Genomic DNA, 25,217 nt, shown 5'->3' with positions numbered 1-25,217 from the left:
TACAAAATCAAGAGGCAGTTTTAGATCACTTTCACCACCCCATAACTGTTGTGTAATTACCCTAATGTTTTAGAAGGATTAAATCAGCTTCTCATACCAAGGAGGTTTCATGTTTGTTAAAATATGTCTTTTCTCTTATTCATAGGAAGTGCAATGGCTTAGCTGGAAAGCTGACAGCCCAGGTTCATGACCTGAGAGCTGTGCAACAGGGTGAGTTCCTGTTCCTGCCTCAGTTTCTGCATGCAAATGCAAGTAGACTAATAGGTACCACTTTGGTGGGAAGATAACAGTGTTCCTTGCGCCTTTGGCGTACAGCTATCCTGGCCACATGACTATGGAAAATGTCTTTGGACAACACTGACTCCTTTGGCCAAGAGAAAGAGATGAGCATCAGGTCCTAGAGTTGGACACAACTGGACAGGGAAACTTCTAGCTTTACCTTATCTCTTATTCAGTAGCTCAAAGAATGCTGGCCTAGAGACAGTTTCCCTTTCAGTCAGTGAGGCTATTTGGAATGTGTGGATAGTCTGTCAAAATGGTTGCTTGTCCTAGAGAGAATGACCTATCAGAAACTCCTATTTTTTTAAATTGCTTTTAAAAAAATAACTGGGAAAAACAAACAAACCAAAACTCATAGATCATTATAAAACACTTACAAAAACTATACGTATAAAGTGTTCAATGAAGTAAAAACACTACACAAAAAAAAAGAAACAAAGTATATCTTTATAGCAATTAACAGTTATAACTTTCCATATCTTATGCATCTATATTTCAATATATTTTAATAACTATCATTTTTAACCCATTGTGTTTGGTTTGTGGCTCTTATGTTTTTATCGGGAGATTTGCTTTTGCATTTTAAGGGTTTTACTTAGAAGGCAGATTTTCAGTCGTATTTAAGTGAAAATGCTCCAGACATTGTTTATGCAAAACAATTGGCCAAAAAGGCTACTTTTTGAGCAGCCTTCTTTTTATTATTATCATGTTTGACTGCAATTCCTACCACTCTTTTATGTAAAAATCCCACCTCTACTATAACAAAGGTTAAGAGATAATCCCTATCCCATTTCCCCATATTCAATGAATCTGCTGAATGATGGCCTAATCCTGAGTGCTGATCAGTCAAAATGCACGTCCCTGACTTGTAAAAGTGACATAACAAGACAGTCAGCAAGCCAGCAATAAATTTCCCGGATTTACCCTTTATCCTGCTATGATTCAGTTCTGTTGCCCCTGCTAACCCCGATGGGATGTCCCAACATCTGCAACAGTTACAACAATTCTCCCTATCTTGCATTCTCTGCTTGGCACTTACTCGCTTACACACACGTACGAGTTTATAATCCGTTGTGTTTCTTCCTCTTAGTCACAAGGGGATGTTGTTACTCTGAATCAGCAGAAAATGCTTTGGATGCCATTGCCACAGCCAGCTTCATGACACTTTTCAGTTGGTTTAATTAACCTGTTTATGTACGAGCTTATGCGATAAGTGGCAAATGAAGGCCGTTGACAGTGATGTAATACGAGACTTCTGCCCTTCCATACACATTACGGGACAGGTCCTGAAATCTGCTCTGAGTCAGATGCATAGACATGGAGAGTCTGAAATATTTGAGCAAGGCAGCTGGCTGCAAGATAGTGTACTCTCTCCTCTTCTTCCTTAACATCAGCCTTTCTGAGACTGAGAGATATTGTCTGTGCTTCAAAACAGGAAGGACATCCTGCAGGATTAACAGGGTGACATTGGTGGGGGCCACAAGTTCCATTGAAATCTAAGCATTTTAATAATTATAACATGCAATTAGGTGAAGTAGCTTTTTGTAGCTTCAGTTCCTGGCTAGAGAGGGAATTCCGAACACTGTAATTTGGTATGTGCATTTTTAATAATCTTGCATGTTTAAATCATCGATTAATAAAATAGGTTTCTACTTGTGTAAAATTCTAGATCACCTTACAGTACCATAAAAACAATCCAAAATACATATTTTTGCACTTGTGAATTGGTGTATATAGAGTATTTTAAATTGGAAAAGGGGAATTCCTGTCTCTTTCCTCTCCCATTTTGTAATCTTCACATCCAAAGCTGTCAGCTGTGTGATTTTTTTGTCACTTTAAACATTCAACATAGTAAAATGCCAATATTTTGACCCAATATTCTGGGGTCTATTCCTCAGTATGATCACATCTATAGCAGCCGCCCTTGGAGAGAAAAATTAAAACCCTTTGCCTTAAAAAAAAAAGTTGCCCTTCCCATTTTAAAGTTAATAAAAAAATATCCAGAACCTTGTATACGTCTGCAAAGGAATCCTCATGTGGCAATATAGTACTGAACAATTTCATGCTCAGCAGCCAAAGTTTGGGGCGGGGCACATTCCCCACACACAATTGGTCCCTCTGTAAGCTGCATTTTAAAGGCACACACCATGCACAATTCATAAATGCAAAACAACAAATTGCCCTGGGATATCTGCACCAGAGTACCCCATCTATCTTAAACTAGGTCTTAAAAGTTGTGATATTCTGTAATGTAAATTTTTAAGTATTATTAAAAGCCTTCCCTTGCAGCCATTGAGGTTCTTTGCTTTCACAACTGCTGTGCAGAGACTGTTCCAGGGCGGGCTAGAAGCAGAAGGAGATAGCTAGACTAGTAGTGTAGCATTCCAGGAAAGAGAGCCAGAGGGAATGCTCTGCTTCCAGACCCTCTGGGAGGGCTTCGCCAATCGCTTTTCCTTCCGAACCAATGAGGAATTGAGAAGCAGTTCCTTTTCTTTCTGTTGCTAGCGTTGGAAAGAAAGGAATGCATGAGGTTCCTGGGTTGTTGGGAAGGGACATCATCCAACATCCGAGATAGTTGTGTTTCTGAAATCTAAGACATATTGCCTGTGTCTCTCTGTGTGTATACGCGCATGCATTTGCAAAATTGTGTCAGTGGCTGTGGGTTAATTTTGCCTCTGGAGAGAGATCAATTTAGCATGTGGCAAACAAATGTCCCCGAGCAAGAACCGCAAGGGAAGGTTTGGGAGGGAGCCAGGAAACTGGAAGGGAGGGGAGATCTGACCAAGATTGCTCAAGCTGGGAGAGCTACAGAGGAAAATGAGGGGGGTGGGGGTGGGGAGGGCAGGAGGAGTTAACAAGTCCACCCTTGCATTGCCAGACCTGAACTAAAACTGGAACAGATTTTAGGATTCGATCTGCACACATCAGCCAATGTTGCCTGGCCTGAAGATGTAGGGAGAAGGAGGGCTAAAGTGCTCTACAGTCTCCATATAACACAAGAAATCTGTATACTACACTTACTTTCTCTGGCATCCACAAACTGAAGAAAATCAAAGCCAAGAGGCCACATGAAAGAAAGAGATTTTAAAAATGGATCATATAGAGAGACATGCAAGTCCTGGTTTTGCTTTAAAGCCCCAAACTTTTTAAACCAGAACAATTTTTAGAAAACTGTAATACCTAGGAAATAATTGAGTAACTATGCTGGGGAGCGTAGGTTCCAGGGACTGTAACCACTGGTGTAATATTTTTAAAAGGACATGGTTGATTCTGCCCTGCAAGCTTTCCCAGATGACTATAGTATATTGTTTGATGATTAGACTAACAATATTAATGCAATCCTTTGCTCTTCTTGAAGCCTATCAATATTGGAAACATTGAGATGTTGTTTTTGCTGATTTCTGCCTTTTTTCTAAATTGCTAAATTCTTCAAAAGGAATGCTAAGAGATGAAGAATTTATAAATAAAAACAGCTATCCAGTATCTGTTTTCCTTCCATTCTGGGGCTAAAAGTGGTATGATTCTCTTCAGCCCAACCTGCTTCACAGGGTTATTGTAGTGGAGAAAATAGGAAGAGGACATTATGTATATTTGCCACTTTGAGTTACTTATGAAAGTAATAAAGGTGGGATAAACACCTAATTCCCATCCAGACTAAATCGGTTGTGCTTATGCAAGGTGGTTGCATTGTGTGTCCTTAGATACTGGGCTATATAAATTAAAAAAATATAGTTGCTTTAGTGTGGAGGATTTCAGCAGGTATTTTAAGATTTTGGATGATAAAGGAAGCAGATAGAGAAGTGGCCCTCAATCTTTTGGGCATCAGGGACCAGTTCTGTGGAGAAAGGTTTTTCCACGGACTGGAGGGGGCATGGTTTTGCATGCTGCCTGCATCCTGAGTATGGGGCTTCGCTTGTTTGCGCCACCTGGGTTCTGGCATGCCGCAGCCCAGTGTCAGTCCATGGACCGGGGATTGGGGACCGCTGAGATAGAGTACATTTTGCGTCCTCAGTGGAACAGATGCTAAATCAGAATGGAATAAATTGAAATTAAAGGTAGGTCCAAAATTTAAATATATGTTGATGTCCCCGAAGATAAATATATGCAATTATGGAACTATTGGAAAATTAAATTGAAAGTGGTTCCCAACTCAGAAAGTTAAAATATTGCATAAATGTTCTAGGGATGTATAGCAGTGTGAATAGAGACACTGGGTACTAGAATGAACTTTTGTTCGTACATATTCTACATATCCAAGATGGGGAGCTCATTAAAGTCTAGACATTAAATATGCAATAACATCTACAAAAAGATAGTGTATGTTGAATATTAAGTTGCAAAGCTCAAATTTTAGATACGTTTGAACATTTTAATTAAAGCATCATCGGTTATAAAAAGGTTTGAAAAGGGTTGCTGTGCATACTATGATACCTGTTTTGACCAGAATATGATTGTGCATTTGCTTTTCTTTAGATTAGTGTGCTGTATTTAGATTCTTTAGATTAGTGTGCTGTATGCTGTATGTATGTTTTACAGCTTATTTAGGTGTACCATTATTGTTAATAAAATTAACACTTTAGATTTTTTTCCATATTCAAAAATTGTGTAATATGTGGAAGAGAGAAAGAGAGAGAGAGAAATGTGACTAGTTGTGGTTCATGCATAGCCCAGAAGATCTATTTTGTAAACATCCAGAGAGCCACCAGATGGCTGGAACAAATTCCAGTTGCCTATTTGTTCATAGCTAGTATTTGCAGTTTCTCACCCAGATCTGGTAGCCTTACCTAAAAATAATAATAAGCATAAAAAGATGAGCTGGTAGGACCATAAAGTAGAGAAAGTAATAGAAAATGAGGAAGCTAAAGTGTTCTGGATTTTAGAATTCAAACAGGCACCTGCCACATAACATACCAGACTTAATTATCAATAAGAAAGACAAAAAAAAAAATCTGGATCATGGATGTGGCAATACCTGGAGGCAGCAAAACAGAAGAGAAGACTGGAGAAGATAACAAATACAAGACCTGCAAATAGAAATAAAAGGACTATGATAAAAGAATGCAAAGTAGCACCAATAGTATAGGAACTTAAGGTGCAATCCCCAAAAAACTGAAGTACCACCTGAACACCATTGGCATTAACAAAATCCCCATCAGTCAATTGCAAAAGGCAGTTTTTCTCAGAACAGCTTACACCGTGCAACAATATCTTTAAACACCATCAAGCATCCACATCTGCCTATCCCAAGTCCTTGGGAAGAACTCGATAGATGTATTAAGAATGCCAAATCCAGTATGAACATCTGGCTGGCTATGAAATGAACCATAATAACAATAATAAAATAAAGCACTACCAATCTTAAACATATCATTTCCTCTCCAGAGAAATTCAGCTTTAATAGCTTTAATTGTAACACACTAGCTTGCCGAGTTTTTTTTTTTTTTTGCATTTATATCCCGCCCTTCTCCGAAGACTCAGGGCGGCTTACACTATGTCAAGCAATAGTCTTCATCCATTTGTATATTATATACAAAGTCAACTTATTGCCCCTAACAGTCTGGGTCCTCATTTTACCTACCTTATAAAGGATGGAAGGTTGAGTCAACCTTGGGCCTGGTGGGACTTGAATTTGCAGTAATTGCAAGCAGCTGTGTTAATAACAGACTGTCTTAGCAGTCTGAGCCACCAGAGGCCCTTTATTTATTTATTTATTTTTTAAAGAAAAAACTTTTTTTTTAAAGTTAAAGATTTAGTACATGCTTTCACACACCATATATTAAATTTGCCTAGTGTTTACCATGATGATGATAATGGCTAAGTGTGCTGTGCATACCTAGCCTCTTTGATTAGTTTATAATTCAATGTGCTGTACAATTCAAGAAATGGTTTTTATTCAGTAACCTGTTTAAATGCGTCATATGAACATAATCTAATATGAATTTGAATATGGAGATACTATGGTTAAATTTAGTTATGATTTCTTAAAACAAACCTAGTTCAAAACATAGTTTATTGATCTGAAGTTATGCGGACACTGGTGATCAAATCCTGATTTAGCCCTGAAGCTCCTTTGAAACCTCAGGTCAGTTGCTATCTCTAACTGTAGCCCACTTCACAAGGTATTTTTATAAAGTTCATTATTACAAACTGTCTTGAACTATTGAGGTATAGAATAAAAATAAAATATATCTTGATTTCTACATAAAAGTGTAATTCATAAACCATATAATCTCAGAATTCCTTTCTCAGAGATAACATCTATTTAAAACACATACTAGGATTTGCTGGGCTTTTTAAAGTATTGCCAAAGTCCAGGAAGATGTCTAGATCTTGTTTGATTCAATGTCATATGAAAAACTCAGCTTTTGATATGAAATGCTGGACTCCTATTTTCTCTAGCCAAATGTCAAAGGATATGGAAACACTGGAGTGTTTATCTCAATGTGCTTTTTCCTGCTTTCACATAGAACCAAATGTTACTGATAGCCATATCGGCCTATAAAGAAAAAGTGTCTTGCAGATCAGAGGATATCTTGATTTTGACAAGGCCAACTAATGTGCCACAAAATTGTGGGATGAAATGAAGCCTTTAAATTGTTAAGATGCAGTACTGATGCTTTCAAGGAATTAAAATTATCTAGCTGACAATCACAACTGAGTGAATATTTGGAAGCAAAGCTGGGAGGAAGTTTGGGGTGCAATGAAAGTGGAAAAAATGTAAATCTTCCACTAAACTGACATCATCTAAAAAACCAGCGATGTGTTTATGGATCCGTTTTCCAGCTTTCCTGATATTGTCTCTTTAAGGAAAGGAAAAGTTCAGCCCTCTTTTGGCTTGCATGTGGGTGTCTTTACAGCAGAGAGAGCCAAGCCAAACAACACAGATCCCCTCCCTCATCACGTTTATATATCCAGCCTGCTGAGACTGGATCTCTCTGGCTCAGAAAATATTTGGCAGCTGCAGGGAAAAAAAAGCATGTGTGGGTTTAATTTCTGTTCCTTTCCTTAACCACTGTGGTGGTGGTGGTGAAAGTTCTCAGGACTATGATAAAAACTTTTTTAGAAAAGAAATGGCTCTCAGTGAATAAAAAAGGCAATTCAAACTCCTCTTAGAAAATTATTCCGTGAGCGAGTGACTTAGTGAGATATTCATGTAAGCATTTATATTTTACTCTTTTCTAAAGGCTGATGTCAGTCTTATACTTTGGTCTAATTTCTTTGAAATTTGTTCCACTAGATGAATCACATGTAAGGAAATCTCATGCAAATAGTTAATGTATTAGAAAGTCTCTGAGAACTTGCATAAGTGTAAAGATGCACATCAAGAAATACCACATGAAGTAAACACAGGTAGTTTCTGCTTCAGGCAAAAACCAGAACAGTGCCTTGCTCAAGGCTATATAGCACAAACCAGGATGTACTCAGCTTATTACACTTAAGTGTCTGAAGGCGTACAACCTGAGAGGTGTTTGTGTTTGGCAAGCATTTATCAAGCCTTGATATTTGGTGCAGACATACTGTAATTCCAAGGTCCTCAACCGTGTGCTCTAATAATGGGGTAGGTAATGTGACCATCTCATTGGCTTCTGATAAACTTCCTCACTTATCCAGATTTTTAAAGAATTAGATTGATATTTTAAGGGGAGGCTGATAAGTTGCAAAGCCCAAATACTGGCCTCATAGGCAATCTTAAAATGAGAAAATAGTGCATGGTTTTAACTGAATGGCTTTTATTACATGGCATGCCTTATAATCGTTGCCTTTAAATTGAGCCATGGATATGTTCTTATATATTTGTCTGCAACAGCAAATGCTATGAACACTTTCTGAAATGTTTTAAAGACTTCCCAGTTTATCCTACACTATCCTGAACATCCTAGACAGTCTCCATCTAAATACTAACCAGGGGTGTTTCTGCTTATTTTTCCAGATCAGTGAAAATTGTCTTGATGCAGTTATATGGTTAGGCTGATATGCTTATACTTTGCTAATCTGAATATAATTTATTCAGCCCGAGTAGTCTGGGTTGCATAATAGATAACTATTGACAAATTACCCAAGTTAGCTGGTTTAGGATTCAGTGTATACCAGGTAAACAGTCATTGCTTTGGCAGAGTGCCCAGTTGCCTTGAAAAAATGACAGAACTAAGTTAGGGTGATAAGAATATGGTGATGCGATCTCAGCAGTTTCCTTTTTGGTAAATGCAGCTTTTGTTTTGTCAATATCCATGCTTCCAATGGAAGCCTTTTCAGAAGCTCCTCCAACGTATCTCCAGCTTTTTAAACATGCCTACTTCTAAACTACTCAGTAAAACAGTGATATTGTATCTAAACTCCAGCTTCTAATATGTCTCCTCCATTTCCTGCAACTGATATACATGGGGTTACATGCTGGGCTGTATTCTGATTTTTCTGCAGTCTAACTTGCTTTACAAAAGCACCTTGGACTTAAAACTCTTCTCAGCTAATAGATATGTAGAGTTCTATATAATTTATCAACTGGCTTGCAATAGAACTTGCTTGATAGTTTTGTGCAACACATTTGTTGATGTCTTATTAGAATTGGGTAGGTGGTGATACATTGTGTGGTACAGCCCTTATTTTAGAATGTTGTATGAACTGGTCTATCACATTAGGCCATAATATAGCTTATTTGTTTGGGGACAGCATATGAACACATCAATTGTATGTTCTTAATATCAGTTTAGTATATTACAAGAACCCAAAGGCTACCAGGCTGCAAAATTCTGATAGGATCAAATAACAGAGGTACAAAAAATGTTAATTTTGGCCATCAAGTAGTCATATGGATTTTTACAGCCCAGTTTTGGTAGCCCTAAACCCAAAGTCCTGTACTTTGGTACAGCCCCATCATGATTAGCCCATTACTATAGTCTTCAGAGTATGTTTGAACTAACTCTATATTTCAGAGGGTTAGTTTCCTTTGGGAGGACCATGTTAGTCTTTTCAATAAATTTTAAAATGCTACAAGTGTTTGAACTGATCTACAATGTATAGTTATTAATGGAACTACATCCACATGGAAGGAAGTGAATGAATAAGACTACTTTTAAAAGTTATGTTTTTTGAAATAATAAAAATAATTTTGAAGTGAACATTCCTGATTTAATACCCATTCACTTCTTGTAGCAGAAAATTAAGAGAATAGCTACTAGCATTCACATTTATAGACATCTGCTTTGCAGAGTGCAAAACAGTGGTCAAATAGTTAAAAATCAAATACCAGAAAATTTCATTTGTCCAATAGACACTTATCCTGTAAGTTGTGTGTTGGCTTTTTTGAATGAAATACAGAGGGCTTTCCATCTTGCTGTGGAATAGAAGGATGCCTCAGGGTGTTTTGCAGAGCATTGTTAACTGTGATTATATAACTAGCAGTGGCCACATCCTCTCTTTTACACATTACATAGAAGAATATAGATTAGACAAATGAGACAACATGCACAAGACCAGTTAACATTTAAGTATTAAACTATCAAATAATTCATTCCATCTATTCAGCATATACTTATTAAAAAAGAATCCCAATTATGAGGGAAAAGAGTCTTCCAGATTAGTTAAAACAAAGTATACAGCATGTCAAATATTGTAAGTAAAAATCTTTTTTACACTAGATTTTAAAAAATAAAAGAAACAATAGATCAATAAGAGCTATTGTTTCTGTTTTTTAAAATCTGTTTTATATAGTGTTTTATTGCCTTTCTGAGCAATTTACATGTGTTAATATTTGTATTTTTATTTTTTTTATTTTTCTTTATTTTTGTAAACAATTCTCAGGTCAGATAAGTGTCTTAATAATAAAGAAGCCCCAATGAAATAATACGGTATTTTATAACTGGTTAAATACAAGTCTCTGCACATTTTGTTACAAAAGAACAGAATTTTGGCAAAAGATATTTTTGTTCCCTTATAGGCCATGGACCTATAGAATGTGTTGGCCATTGACCTATAGTCCAAGGAAAGTTGGCCATTGACCTATAGAATGAGTTGATCCTTAGCCCAGAGGCAGCCAAAAACTGCTTTTGCTTTGGAAGTTAGAAAACGAATTGGGAAGGTCCATAGCTTTCAGCAGTCCATACCCATTATATGCAGACAATGTCAGGTTTCGTTTCTGGGATTTTCAGTGGTAAGCATCTTGGTTAGAAAGGCAGGATGAGATCTCTAGTTGATATATTAGAGTATGTTAGGGATTTCTGAAGTATACAAGTAGACATTACAGGAGAGCTAATTTGGTTTAGTGGTTAAGGCACGAGGCTAGAAACCATAGACCGAGTTCTGGTCCTTCCGTAGGTATGAAAGCCAGCTGTGTAACTTTGAGCCAATCAATCTCTCTGCCTAAACAACCAAGTTGGTCAATTTCTGTTGCAACCAATGGATCAACACTTGAACCCTGCACCTGTGGGAAAACACTAGGAAGAAAAAAAGGCAAACATTACAAAAAAGTAACAAAAATAGTTCCACTAGAAGACACATTAGATCAATTGTCCCCTGTGAGATTTCTGGAAGGGTACCCATATAAACTTTTACAATCATCCCTCTCTGCTCTGTGTTTCTTTTTTAAACATCAGTTCCTTATCACAGGCTTTAGTCCAGCTCTTCATTCCAGGATATTGAAAGGTGTGGGCAATCATTTTTCTCCGATGAGGATTCCTGCACTGGGCAGGGAACTGGACTAGATGACCTCCAGGTTCAAACTCTACAATATACCAAATGTTTTGGTATCTGAATTAATTGCCCTCTACCAGTCATTGAGCTGTTCCTTATTAGCAATCCTTGGTGGAACTCAGTCTGCCTTTGCTGTGGGGATAGACAAATGTCTTGGTGTAGTGATGCACTGTCTTTATTTAATTGGCTAATGGTTGGCAATGCAAATTTAGTGGAAAAGGGCTGTGCAAATCATAGCCTGGAGGTCCTATTTACCCATTGCTGACTTGAAAGTGCTACCCATTTCTCCTTCAAACTAAGTTGGCAAAAAGCAATAGAATACTAACATAACATTTGCTGTCCCTATTGCTATGCCTCTCTCAATTCTGTCCCTAGTCATCTGACTTCAAGTAAAAGGGAGGGGTGGGAGCCTAAAAGCTTTACATATTTTTTAGGCTGCCCTTGCACATTCTGCAAGAGGAAAAAAAACTACTCTTAACACCACTACAGCTAATAATGGCTTAAGCTTGTCTTACAGTATTCATAGGCTGGGAATGAGATGAAGGCAGTTTGGGGAGCCAGCTTAAAAATACGTTGCAAGGGCACATACACACCGTCAAAGATAGAACCAGGAGGAAGATTAGTTATTTCCAGCATCCCTGGCAACACCAAACAAACAAACAAACAAAAGATGGATGCGTTGTTATAAACAGCAATCTCGCCAGTGGAGGGAAAGGTGGCTTGTAATAGTGACTTCCAGTGACAGAGACTTTGTGGCAGCAAAAAATAAATAAAAATAGGAGCCTTGTGGATCCTATTATGGTCTTCTGTTCATTCCTTACCTTGGAGTACAAAACCCAAAATTCTGGGATTTCACATGGTAAAAAGCAAGCCACTGAAGAGGGAGTGGGAAATGAGAAAGACAAGTTAAGTGTCTGAAGGAGATGACCCCACTCACCACTGGCTTCAGTTCCTTCCCAACATGGGTCTTTACCTGGGCCCCACCATCAGCATGAAGAGCCTGCCCAATGATACCGGGGCAACGTCGGCCCCTCCAGATGTCGAAGAATTTCCAGTATTCCGGACGGCAGGGATAAGGATGCTCGGGGTGGCAATTCAGGAAGGCTACAACTGCCCTCAGAAATTCATTGCCCGACACCGAAAAGCGCCCCGTTCCTCGAAAAGTTGTGGGATTTGGGGCTCTTTCGGGCACAACCAGCTACTCTTTTAACCACGCAGGTCTGCCATTTTTTTTTGTTTTTTGTTTTGTTTAGACTTGTGTTTTCTTCTCTGTCCCGCTGTCGACGACACTACATGACCCATCTGTCCCCAATATTGAAGGATTCGTCTGAAGGTTTCTAGTCTGGCCTTCTCTGGGACAAGCTTTACACGTGCGCACGGCTGGAAATGGAAGATTAGGCCGCCAGATCCCTTCGAAGTAAACAAGCCTACGAACTCGGCTGTCAAACATGATAAATGTGTACCCAACGGCGGTAGAAGCGCCTCACGGCTGGGGCTTTTTATGACTGGGCGTGCGCGAGCGAGGGAGGGGGGGAAGAGGAGGAGGAGAGGCGGAATCCCTACCGACCGCCTCTCTCAAGTGGGGGAAGGGACGCTCCTCCGCCCCGCGGCGAAAATAGCAAGCCCCGCCCCTTCACAGCGGGAGGGCGAGGGAGGTGCTTTTCCTATTGCCTTAGCAGCTCGAGCGCGCGCTTTTGCAGCTGGATGCTATTTTAGCCACTGAGCGTGCTCCCGCCCTTAGTGATAAGGTTGGGTTCCTCTCAGCTTCTTTGCCAGCGGCTCTTCTTTCGTGATTGGCTCTCTCGCTCTCTCCCCCCCCCCGCTGCCCTCCCTTGGGTCTCCTCCTTCCCATCCTCGTCTCTTGGCCTCCAGCGCCAACTCTTCCCGGTTTGGTTTCGGATTGGTCAAGCTTGCATCCCAACTCCGCCTTTCAAGCGTTGCGATTGGATAGGCGCCCCGGTCGCTGGGTTCTCTGATTGGACGCCGCTTTTCCTTCGTTGGGCCGCCGCCCTTGACATAAGCCCCAACCTGCAGTTCTGCCTGTTCTGTCAGGAGTGGGGGTGGGGGGGCGGACTGTTTCCACGTGGGGAGTGGCACGTAGTCACTTTTTGCCCTGCCTGTAAACTGAAGCGAAGGAGGAGGTTGAGCGTTTTTCCCCGAATCACGTGGGACGGCGAGGGGAAGCGGAATGGAGCGTTCCCTCCGATTTCTCAATTGGAAGTGCTTTTTGTTGCGTGGCCGCAGCGATGCTTTTTTCAAACGGGAGGGGGAAACTCCAGCGCAGATGCTCTCCCGCCCGTCCCGCGGTTGCTGTCAGCTGCCTCTTGAATGCATGCAAAACAAACAAGTCTTAACCTTGTGGCTGATGCGCGTGCTTCCTCTTCCTCCCATTAGTTGATTAAAACATAAAAGCTGTCATAAATGCTGTTGCGCTTTATCTCCCAGAACCTGCTTTTTTTTTTTTTTAATGTGCCAAGTAATCTAGCATCTGATTTTCCAGCCAGTAATGCGATTCGAGTCTAGGAAAACTTAGGCCGCACTCAGGGAAAAACAGCCGAGGCTCCACAGCAGCAGGATACACAACAGACAGTAATAATTGTCTGTATTGTCAGAAGTGAATTTAGTTGTTTTTTATAGTTTTTTATAATTGTCTATAGTCGGAAGTGAATTTAGTTGTTTTGTATAGGAGCTCTTTAAAGATAGCTTTGGATTTCCTTCCAATTAGATTTTCATTTTGAAGTTTGGCACATTTGTGCAAGTTTATATTCTTTTTTTCCTTATTTGGAAACTTTCTGAAAGAAACCTTATCTAATAGTTCATTTGACATTTTCTTAACTGTTGGTGACCTCTTGGGTTGGTGGGATGTTTTGGCCCCACAAGTTTCTGTTTCAACTTCCATTTTACCAATCTGTTATTTAGAGTTTCTTTTAGTGCCCAACGGATTGCCTTGGCAATTTTCTGATTACATATAAATATGAGGCCATTCTGTTTACTGTTTCCAATTAGTTCAGAGAAACAGTGCATTTTTAGGATTAGTTTGAGGTCATCTCTAGTAGGTTCAGTTAATAATCTATCCTTACTTTAATATTTTCTCCTGTTTCCCTGATTGTATTTTGCATCTCATCTCGCAAAGAAAAATAGCATGCCCCAGGGCAAAATCAATTTTGCATCCTTGCGTTTTCATCCACAACCATTATAGGGAAGAACTTTTTGAGGTTTCTGACTTCCGCTGAAATTATGCTTTCTATAACTGACACACACACACACACACACACACACACACACACACACACACACACGGCCCGCTTATGTATCTTTCCCATTCTATTTAATAAATTTGCATTTACATGATTATCTTGGTTCTGTTTCACAAGATATTTGTTATTTATTTATTTTATTTATTTATTTACTTTTCAGCTCCCCGCCCATCATGGCACAAATGTTTGTATTTTAACAAAGAAACAGATAAATTTAATTTTTTCCTATGTCTGTTTGTCCTTTTATCATGTTCTGTTTTCTTGTGGTCTATTTCTCCTTCATCCTCATTTGGCCGGTCAGCAACATTTTGACCCTCATCCCCCTATTGATGATTCAACACAAAATGGAAGGTCATTTTTTTTTTCAAGGGGCCAGTTTGTTTGCTTTTATTATCCTACTTAGATGAAACTCCAGATGATGCAAGCTTTGAGGACCTTTACCAGGTTTTGTGCCAATAAATTGGTTTTGGAGATTGCTGCAGTCACCTTCCTGCTTTGCAACTTTCTCACATAAGGTGATTTCTAGGGTGGCACTGGAGAATGTCAGGATGATTGCTCTTGGAAAATTTTAGTATTCATGTTGAGGCTGTTACGGGTGGCCAAGTTTTGGATGTGATAATGTTGATTATCTCAATTCAACATTATCCAACATTTAGAGTAAGTCATGGTTTTGTTTTAGTCTTTGTCTTGGGACATGAAAGGGATAGACTGGTTACCATGGAAGTGAAAGTGATATTTGCTCATTGTCATGGCCAGGCCAATGTTTAGTGAAGTTTTATCCTACATAATCAAACTGTTATTGTGAGGTGGGGATGTTTGCAGATTCTGAAAGATTCCTGAATACTTTGGGGAGATTTTCATATCAATGTCCTAAATCCAGCTGAGGATTTCTAAAATGGTTGAGGATGAGAAAATTGTCCTGAGTGGCAAAACACAAGGACCCTTACATGATCATTCCCTATCATAGCAACATGTAGAGCTTGCTCTGTTTCCTGGAACTTCTGAGACATTGAGATCAATGGGATAAATATTATAGCACATAGTAAAGCCAGAGTCAGAGCTGTAAAGTTGGCAACTTCATACGGGATTTCTATACCATTCCTAAGTATTCTTAATCTATCACCTATGGTCACTTTTTAGCATAACTAGCACATTACAATCTTTGAAATGTTATCTTTCCATTTTTATTGGACAATCTCATTAGAGAGTGCATCTGGTCTGTTTCACCATGGACCGGAGTTGTCTTTCAGCAAGGGCTTTCAAGGATCTGATGAACACGCCTTCTGTGCTCATCAGATCCTTGAAAGAAGGGTGGGTTTGCCTGCTTCATCTCCCTTCAATTTTTTTTTTATGTACAGTAGAGGGAAGTAAATATATCCAATCCTGTTTCATTGTACCATACTTTAAAACACAGTGTCTTACTTGAGTTTTTCTGTTAGCAGATCCGTCTGATATTTTGTCAGAACAGCAGTCAGCTGATTGAAGAGAGCAGAGGAAAATTGTGTTCCTTCCACAAAGTATCTCTAGGCTTCTGCTTGAAGTATAGGGTTTTTAAGAACTGTCTTGCGCTGCATGAGTGCACATACACACACTAGAAGTCTTCCACCCCCTTTTGTAGAGGGATTTTGCTGTGCCAGGGCTCTCCCTCTCAGCCCATCAGCCAGCTTTAGTATCCTATTCATGCTATCTGTTGGAAAGTACTGTTTGCAGATGTTGGAGAGTGGCAATTTTTTGATGCCATACAATTATGGCTTTTGTTCTATCATTGTCACAATTAGCAATGGATTTTTAAGTGGAAGAGGAAAGGGTAGCTGGGTGACTTTGCACCTCTCTTTTTATAGCTATTGTTCGGTTTTGGGGTTTATTTTGCAAATACATGTAGCCAGTAACTTCTTGAGTAGTAGGAGCCAACCATTTTATTTATTTTGTGTAGGAAGTGAGAAAATGTTTGCTGCTCCAGAATCAACAAAGGATGGAATGAGTTTCGCCCTGAGGGAGATGGGCAGTTTCTACATTGGATGGATGGATAGATAGATAGATAGATAGATAGATAGATAGATAGATAGATAGATGCCAATTGATTTTGGGAGGGAGGAGGGGCTCACTCTCCTATTGGCCAGATATTTATACCAACAGTAGCATCTGGTCAACCTCAGTTGATCTTGAAAATTTAAGCAATGTTGTGTTGCTTAAATTAAATTTAAATTTAAATTTAAAAATGTGGGAAAGATTGGAAGAAGAAGGTATATTAGGTAAAATGTTGAATCTGGATGGGAAACACCAGGAATTCCCAACATCCAGGAAAAAGGCAGCAGCATACCACTTATGCATTGTTGGCATGAAAACTACATGGATGTGTCAATCTTGACTTGAGAAAGTTGTTATCTTTACAGGTCAGATGGAAGAAAGCTTCGCTTTAGTGTTCTAAAGGCTGCAGCAGTGAAGATGAAGCATATCAAGCTTCATGAAACATAATGGAATTGGGGGACAGAAATGGTAAAAGTGCCCCAAAACTGGATTTCTTGCCTCCCATGTATCATCAAGTAGCCATACAGCAGAATTTATCTGAGTGGCTAAAGATTTTCCAGGATCTACACTGGTGTACAGCTGTTCAATCTACCACATACTCTCTGGATGAATCATAAAGTACTTAGAGATTTGAGTGCATGAAGAATGGTGCACATGTACATTTAGTGTTAAATAAATCAAGATGTTCACATAAGAAGTTCACATCTCTTACAATATTCCTATGATTCCCAGAATTCTAGAAATAAAAAAGTAGTTTTGAAAAAATTACTTTTCAAAAGCTATTTTAATATACATATTGGGATTCCTGTAGTACAAAGCAGCAGTACATTGCCAATCATGAAATCACCAGCTTGTGTACCATTTAAAAAATGGCTGGGATTTGAAATTACAAAAATGCCAGTATGTTGCTGTTGATAAAACAAGCACTAATGAGCAGCCTCCAATGTTGCATGAATTAAGCTCTGCACAGTGGGATGATGTTTAGTTCACACTCTTCCCCATTGCCTCCTCCACGTGCATCTTTAAAACATGCTACAAAGGCCTGAAAGACTTCCCAAAGCACAGGATAGCACATTCAGGAGAAGCCGGCTGTCTCTCCACACCCCCCCCACACCCCATTATGCAGCAGTGGAGCAAGTTTATTGCTCCTCTCCCAGCGAAATTATTTTGCTTATGTCAGCAGTGCACAGCTTCCTTTATACTGCGGGTTATATTTGGCCTTTGACTGATGTGTGCTAAAAAGTAATTACATTTGGGAGAAAGAAGTGGGCAGGACCAGAATGAAAAGGAAATAAAATTTAATTTAAATGTCCTCCATGTGGCAGCGCTTGTCCAACTTTGCTTGCCCTTGGAAGCTAAACACCGTTGAGTTGGATACTAGTGTGACAGATAAACATATGTCTATGAGACGCCACCAGGATACCCTATGGTTAGAGACTGGGAAGTGGGAGAAAAATCATGGAAAACAGCAGTATAGAAAACGCCTTGCCCAATTGCCCTAAAATCCTGCATTGATATATGCCCATAGTGATACTTAAAATAGTATCAAAGAGAAATTAAGCCTTTCTGTAGAATTTATTTGAAATTAATCACAATTAAGATAACTGTCACTTATAGCAGTTTTTAGAGCCATACCCATATCCTAGGTTTTTGAAACAACACACCTCTTGCTTTACATCAATAGTTAATGGTGGTTTTCCTCCTAGCATTTATTTTTTCATACAGGAATTCCAGGAACAAACAAAGCCCAGGTTCTTCAAGAATTATGTTGAACAAAATAATTTTGAAAATAATGCATTTATTGAGACAAGACACATTGACATTGGCGTTCTTTCTACTTCAGTTATTCTTAAATATTCAGAGGGGAAGATCAAAGGAACATACTTAAGTTTGGGGATAGAAATGGAACAACTGCAATTGTACTTGTTTTCCTTACAGCAATTTTGCCTTGAACAAAGGGATATTCAAGGTTACCCTGAGGGCAGGTAAGGTTGCAATCCTTGAGAATGCTTCCATGCTTTAGTGGCACAGCGATACAGGGCCAGCAATTTTCCTATGCTCTGCCCTCTACTAGATATTTTTGATAGGGAGAGCTACAGAAAGTTTCCCTGCACTGTTCCAGGGACTCTATTCACTCTGTACTTGGAGCCACATCATTATTTCTTTCAATTTCTATGACTGCCCACTCTCACATGGTTCTAGGTGGTTTGCATAGGTTAAACCAATCAACACAAATACTGTACTGTGGTACACATACAGAACAGAGCGCACAGGCCAAGAGGTAAACCTTGGCATGCTCTCAACCATGTAAAAGTGGAATTGGATAGCATAGAGCCATGCAGTCACTTCTTTGCTTGGCCTCATGTTTCTTCACTTGGATTCTGCTCTCTACTTCTCACTCTGGTTCACTTTCTATCTCTAGTTCCTCACCATCTGTCCTTGTGCCAGTGAAGATCAGCCAACATAGTAAGTGAGAATGGTTGATGTACTTGGACTACTCTGCAATTGTGTCCCCAGGCTGGTTTGTAAACAGTGTTAGAATTTACTTCAATCATTGTTCAATGATACCTGCTACACATAGTCAAAATCTTTGCCTTGTGGTGTTGCCCATCCCCATTTGTTCCTCTTCTTTTCTCTCAGGCATGTTCCTCAGTGTTTCCTCTGCAAAGAAATGGAAAGAAACCACATTTGTGAGTTGCAGTGAGAAAGGTGTTGCTTTATGTGTCATGTTTTCATGCATTATGCATTGGGATTCTCACAAGCTTTGCCCCTTCCCACAGTCACCAGCAGAATTGTCTTGAGTAGAATAGTCACTAGGGTATATGGATATTATTACACCTGTGAGTCATTTAGTCGGCAGATACCTGTTTAGACAACAATCCTTAATAAATGCAATTTATTATATATTATTACTACCCCTTTCAGGGATTGTCTCATTTTATGTATTCTCGTTGTTGTATGGGCTTAACTGTCTTCCTGTGAATAAAAGGACTTATTGCTAATTGAGGTGGACCCAGGATTTAAAATAGACCTCTGGGGATGAGGCTGGACTAGCAAATGTTACATGTTATGTGAATCCATTCAGAATCTTAGGAAGATAAGCATGTTTTATATACTAACTTTCCAACGGGCAAGTTTAATCATTGTAGCCAACACTTGGCAGTTAATCAAACCAATAATAAGAGAAACTGAGAATAAATGCTGCACATTGGAAAAGATAGCATCAAGTTAATATGCAGAGTCAGACCATTAGAAGAAAGAAACTTCCTTCTGAACATGAAAGTCTTAAAACCAAATGAGTACAATGAACATAAATTCAGCCAAACAAAATGTATATTGGCTACAATTGATGTTTTAAAAATGTAGATTTGAGTAAATAAAGCAATAGGAACACAGTTCTAGAAATATTAACACCCACTATACAAAACAATTTGGGAGGCAATTGAAGTGTGTGTGTGTGAGAGAGAGAGAGAGAGAGGGAGGGAGGGAGAGAGGGAGAGAAAATAAAAAGCTTTCTGCAGGACAACACTGAGAATTTCAAATTCATAGCAGAAAATGTATTTTAATTTTGCATACTTGTAGACTTAAAATAATGTTAAAATACAAAGCAACCATCCTAACAACCCAGTTCATAACAGAAGTTAAACATAACTGGATTTTTTTTCCAGAGTGAAATCCTACTAAAATGACTATAGCACAGTTGTTTTATAGCCAGTTTTCTGGAAACTTCGGATGCTGTTAATTTATTGGGAACTGCACAATTGAGGCCAATCCAAGAGCTTTATGGTTAGAGGGAAGATTAGCTGCAATCACCAAGAACATGTAATGTATTTTTTTCCTTGTCTCATGTTTTACAATATATCCGGTTTGGATTGTAGCAAGAAATTTGGTGTGCAGATTCCTAGAATTTTCAGAGACATCGTTTTGATATGCTTAATTGTATCTGGTTTGTTTTTAACTTGTAAACTTCCATTGAGCCATAAAGGCAAGCCTGAAGGCATGTGATTATTTTTATGTTCATTAAAGTGTGGCACAATCAGATATATTATGCCCTGACATCAGGTATATGCCCTGAGTTAATGCAAAGAAAAGACGTTCTCTGCAATTCAGGAAGCATTTCGGAGAAATACCATACAGGGACAGCTGGCGTGTGCTTCTGCCTCTCTCACCATTCTGTTCTGTGTCCACTCCTCCTGCTGCGCAGCCAGAGGCAATGAGAGAAACACAGTACTTTTTCCTCCTGCACGTTTAAAACTGCATGGCACTTGTGAACAGGCAGGCCGAAGCAAAGCGAAAGATGTTGTATGTGTCCTTGCACTGGTACAGTGCACAGAGGACTTGGACACGGTCCAAGCTGACAGAGAAGCCACTGGGTGGGGAAAATAGCAAGGATCTTGGTGTGTGTGTTTGTGTACATGCATGCCTTTGTGTAAATCAAGCTAATCTGGAGCTTCTTCAGCCAATCCAGATCATATTCCAAATCTAGGCTGTTGCCATTGCCACATGAGGAATTGGAGAAAGGATCCATCCATCCAGTATTTATATAGTATAGCCCTATACTATTCTGGCCTGATTAATGCATTCAGCACTAATGAACTAACTAGAGTTTGAATTCAGCAGAATAAGGATTGCCTATCAGTGCTGTATTACACTTCCAATTAAGCATGTATTCCTGATTTTAATCAATAGCATTCTCTGGAGAGGAGCACCCTCCTTGACTGGATGGGTAAATTAACTCTTTCCTTCCATGCTTCACTGCAGAGAACATTCCCTTCATTGAAGCCAATTTCTGACCTGGGAAGAAATGCCTGTTAGCACCAACAGGTAATCCATGAATGGAAGGGGGCTGTTATTTATTTTCTGGATTGACCCATTTTCCCTTCTGTCTCTTGCCTGTTAAGTTTTTTTCTTCCCATATTTAATCTCCAAGATTTGAAATCAGCCTAAGGAGAAATGGCACAGAGGTAAAAGTAGTAGGGCCATTGCTACTGACATAATAATTTATTAGTATTAATTGAACCTCTCCAGCAAATATTTGCACGAGTCATTTCTATTATTATTTATGTGACTGCCTTTGAGATCTGCCTTTGAAAAAATATGTGCCAGCACCCTTAATATGTAACATGGGCACTGATACAGCATTTGGGACTAATATTGATAATTCAATATTAAAATGAGAGAATCCACCATAGTGCACATGCTTCCCTTTATTATTCCTGAAGAACGTATGCCACAATACCAAGATAGAACCAAAGGTTAAGACCAGCATTTTATCATGCTTACAGCAACACCAGATTCTGGCTGAGCTCATGTCAGTTTCTTGTATTAATATCAGACAGACACTTAGATTTATGTTTTACACGAGGATTAGTAGTTAACTTTATGTACTAAACTCTAGCTGATGAAGCCTGAGGCTACAACAGTACTTAGTATTACTTAATTATATAACATTGTAGATCCTCCATTGTACCTAAGGATGATGAGTACCCTCATCATCCTCAGGTACTACCGATGATCTACAAAGTTGGAAAGGCTACAGATATGGCATCTTTATTTGAATCTCAGTCATCTTTACAAAAAGTCCTGAAAGGAAGGTTTCTCAGCTCCCCTAAATTGCAAAAAAGCTCCGACAAAAACAGGTGCCCACGGATGCAGTTAGTAATGGTAGGCTCGCTGGTGTATCTTTTCCTTGTCGGTGGGCTACACCACAGCCATAATGTGCTGTTGCTGCTTACAGGTCAGCTTCGTGAAAGATTGTTTCACGACAACGGCATTTCCTCCAGTGAGGACTTTCTGGGCTTACACGAAGGCGACGAATAACGTTAAAACAATCCGTCTCCGCTAAGGGACAAGAATCCCCTTATGGGTTGGAAAGGGAAAATTTGGGGACGTTACAAAACCCTGCTATCTTCCACCGAGCTTCGCAATCGCAGCAGGGAGTTTAAAAAGAGCTTAAAAAGCAGGGCTGGACGAAAAGGAGTGGGTGAAAGCGGGGGAGGACGGCGAGGCGCTAGCAAGAGAGCTGAAGCGGCTTGGCTTCGATGTTTATTTTTTGCAGGGCTCCGGCTGGGGGCGTGTATTTAAATAGAGCCGCGCAGCCAATGCGCGCCGAGGGGTTGGACCATGAGGGCAGCTTGTTTACAACAGATCTTTCCGAGCTGTTCTAACCCGGCCGGCAAGGAGGAAGAAGGCGAGAAGCAAAGCCTGGCGTCGGGAAGCACGTGGAGTCGCGAGCGCGGGAGAGGCGGCCAGGCCTCCCTGTCCGCTCCCCCTGCCGCCCGCCCCGGGAGGAGCCGTCTGCAAGGTGAGGTGATGGGTGCAGCGACCGAGTTGGACAGGCCCTGCCAAAGTCCACCGTGCACTGGCGGGGACTGGTAAATAAATTAAGGCAAGATCGAGGGTGTTCGTTGCAGAAAGGTGGCAGATCTTGCGAAAGGACAGCCGAAGTGGGGGCTGGCTCGGAGCAAAGGTCCAATATCGTTCCGAACGATGCGTGCAAAGGTGGCTCTCGGAAGGAGCTTTTAAGCGGCTGGAAGGCGGCGACTTACTGTTGCTGGTTTTGTGCTTAATCGGCCAAAGCGGCTATTGGCAGATATATTGCTTCTGCATATGCAGGATCCATTATTAAATTTTCAGTACTTACTTCATCTGCCTGAAAATGATCCAGTCCTTTTGGGTTCCTCTTAGAAGCCAGCGGCCATTGCTTCGTCTGACGACGGAGAGCTCCCCAAACTGCTTAGGCGTTAAGTAAAAAAAAAAGTGCAATTTTGGTTTTGATCTGCCTCAATACACATTCTCGGCTTCTAATGTTTTAAGCTTCCCGGGTTTATTTTCTTCATATTTTGCGCATTTTTATAGCTGGCTGACATGTTCAACCGCTTTTCTTCCACACACCCTACCCCTTCCAATTACTGTTTGCCTAAATTAAGCTCTTTCCCCATGAAGAAAAGCAGAATCTCCGCCTTTTCTAAGGGCGCAGCTGCAGGTGCATTTGACCACCAACCTCTGCAGACAGAGTGTGTATTGGCCATGCTGGCGGAGGAAAATGCTTGTGTAGCCTAACATTCAGAAGGCGCAGGGCTGGCAGAGGCAGTTTTGGCTGTTTCTCAGAGGAAGCAAACTACAGCTACACAATCATTTGTCTTATTACTTTTCTGGATGTTTGTACATTAATGCCTGCATATATTTTGCTTCTACTATAGTCTTAAGTAGAAAGTGAACTAACCCCTTGATTCCCTAAGATTGGCTAATGAAAATGTCTTGATTTCTTTTATTTTGCAAACAGGTATGTTTGGTCTTTGAGACTTTTAACTAGCTTAAAAACACTTCGAAGCTCATCTCCTCAAAGGAATCATAGCGTGCAATTACAGAAGTTCTTCCATAATTCTTTTTTTTGGGGGGAGAATCCTTTGTATGCATTTGTACCAATTTATATTTATTGACAGCCTCAATTGTGTAGACAGAAAGCCACATAGCAGCCTTTCTGAATCCTCCAGATAGGTTGGACTGGAATTCCTAGAGCTTTCAGCTTCTAAAAACTTTAGGAATTGCAATTCCAATTCATCTGGAGGGTGCCAGGTTGGGAAAGACTGCTTTAGATAGCAAATGGATGGTGGAAAGGGGTTACTTCAAGTCAAACGAAGGAAAACAGTGGCTCACAGAACACATTCAATCCCAAAACCACATTTTTTTGCAGGTGTCAAAGCTGTGTCTGTCTGTATCTGTGGATTTCAACAGCATAATGGCCCCCAAACCTAGCACCATTTGTGGGAAAAAACCACAGGACTGTTAATCTAAATCCTAAAGTAGGCCTTTGGAAGACAAACCATTCTTTCCTCTTCAACTGGGAAAAATGGAGAATTTCTGTTCCACCAAAGTTGCAGATAAGCCTCTGCTCACTTTATGATCTGCCCACTGCAGCTTTCCAATAGTTTATCTTCCACTCCTCAATTTAATGGAATAGATACACCCAGATCTCATTCCTTTATTTGTGAAATATCTGCTTCTTGGTGATCATGCTGGATAATGTATCGTATAACATTAAGGTAGGATCTACAGTTGTCAGAGACTTTCACTTACAATTGGCACATGCTTGATGCTTTAAAAAAAAAAGATTGGGAGGGTCCCTAGTTTACAGATTGGCATATAGAGGGGCCCACATTCAAACCCTGTATCTCCAGTGGAAAGAAGGACCAGATAGTAGTTAATAGTCTGTCCTGGCACAAAGCAGCTACATTAATCTAGGAAAAACTAAGACTTCTTAATAGTGAGAACTATTTTATAACAGAGTAAAATGTCTCAGACCAGCCCAGCCCATATATGGTCCCTTTATGTTTTACCCGTGCTTTTGAGACCTTGTTTGAAATTGGCAGCTCAGATTTGATCACTCTTCTACACTGGGAGGGAAAGTCAACAGAATTAGACTTTCAGAAAACCATATGACACAGGAAAGAATATAGCCCTGGAGCATAGACTTTAGCTCTAACTTCAGTGAGCTGTGCCATATCTGCTGAAACAGTGGAATTGTGGGAATTCTCCAACTTTTTTGGATCTGAAGAAAGATTCCAAGATTGCTTTAACTGGAAACTACTATCTGCAAAACATGTCTCCAGTATTGGTGCTTACTTTCCACCAAATAATTGTACTAGTTAAACCAAGCTAGTATTCCAACTTTTTTTAAATCTCCATTTCAAGGAACCTAAGTTTAAATCTAGGTAAAACTGAATTGATAAACACAACTAAAACAGCCCTTGAAAAGGTTACCTGGTTGTCTGATCTGGTTCAGTCTTTTTTTTTTATTCAAATAAGCTTACTTTTAAATGCAAATGAAAAATTGTTGTTTTTTCCCTGCAGTTAAGAATACGGAATGTTTGTTAAAAGACCAAGGAAGGAGCTCTCCAACATTAAACTGATAAATATTAGGTGTCAAAGGTGTCACGTTTTAGCTTGGCAGCCCCCCCCCTTTTT

General features: G+C 39.8%; 1 protein-coding gene across 1 annotated transcript in view; it reads left to right on the top strand.

Annotated features, from left to right (window-relative positions):
• The first annotated feature begins 22,401 nt into the window (after positions 1 to 22,401).
• ZNF395 (zinc finger protein 395) overlaps positions 22,402 to 25,217 on the top strand; it is a 49,979-nt gene continuing 47,163 nt past the window's right edge. The window contains exon 1 of the mRNA XM_058164782.1: positions 22,402 to 22,554. The gene's annotated coding sequence lies outside the window, so the exon portion shown is untranslated. The remainder of the gene's footprint in view (positions 22,555 to 25,217) is intronic.

Source organism: Ahaetulla prasina, chromosome 1 (assembly GCF_028640845.1).
Source record: "Ahaetulla prasina isolate Xishuangbanna chromosome 1, ASM2864084v1, whole genome shotgun sequence".
Taxonomy (NCBI): domain Eukaryota; kingdom Metazoa; phylum Chordata; class Lepidosauria; order Squamata; family Colubridae; genus Ahaetulla; species Ahaetulla prasina.
This window is presented reverse-complemented; position numbering and strand designations above follow the sequence as displayed.